This window comes from Sinocyclocheilus anshuiensis, unplaced genomic scaffold (genome assembly GCF_001515605.1).
Source record: "Sinocyclocheilus anshuiensis isolate Anshui unplaced genomic scaffold, SAMN03320099.WGS_v1.1 scaffold308, whole genome shotgun sequence".
Taxonomy (NCBI): Eukaryota; Metazoa; Chordata; class Actinopteri; order Cypriniformes; family Cyprinidae; genus Sinocyclocheilus; species Sinocyclocheilus anshuiensis.
Genome location: NW_015558619.1, coordinates 2026525 through 2027390, shown reverse-complemented (window position 1 = coordinate 2027390; position 866 = coordinate 2026525). Strand labels below are relative to the sequence as shown.

The 866-nt window shown below is 26.7% G+C and overlaps 1 protein-coding gene across 1 annotated transcript in view; it reads left to right on the top strand.

Annotated features, from left to right (window-relative positions):
- LOC107680499 (CSC1-like protein 2) overlaps window positions 1–866 on the top strand; it is a 68181-nt gene that overhangs the window by 21292 nt on the left and 46023 nt on the right. The window lies entirely within an intron of this gene.

The following is an 866-nucleotide window of genomic DNA, read 5'->3' as shown; positions in this document are numbered from 1 at the left end:
TATATATATATATATATATATATATATATATATATATATACTAGGCCTAATTATATAGTTATCTCCTATTGAACTCATTTTTTTTTTTAAGTTATATGAATAATATCATGTAGTCTTCAAGTAAACATGGTGGTTTTCTTTTATTCTTGTCAATATTGTTGTTCAGTATTAAGTGGCAGGCTCATTAGGCGCTTTCTTATTGCAAAATAAACCGACTGTTTGCATTTAATATCTTACTAAGATGGATATTTTGACTAAGAACATTTGACTGTGCACAAGTGCATTACAATTAGATGCAAATTTGCATATGAGCATTTTAAAAGCAGTCGATTTTTTACTCAGACAGTCAGTGGATTTAGTTTATTTATAGTATTTGGCACTACAGGAATTGTAGAAATGTTTATTTTTGCCTTTAACTTTATTTTACATTTTACTATTTATTTTCATATGTATTTGTTTCATTTATATTTTTATTAGTGTATTTTATTTATTTTATTATTTTTATTTATATATTTTCTTTGTTTTAATTTTTTATTAATGTTTATATTATATATTTATGTAATTTATTTAAAAAGCTAATAAATTTGATGCATTTAGATTTATCTGCTAAAATGGATAAATGTAAAATTTGGTTTAATTAACAGTACACGCACACACACACATAGTATATAAAGTAATAAAGAATAATATAATATAGTAAATTTGTTTCATCATTATATGTACATGATACAGAAATAAGAGCACTGCAGTAGAGTGTGTCTGTGATGCTGTCTATGTAGGCAGCACACTAGGTGTTTGGAACGGCTCCTGTGGCTTAAGGAGAGTTGAGGCCAGTGTAGCAGAACAATCTACCGCAGTGCCCCTGC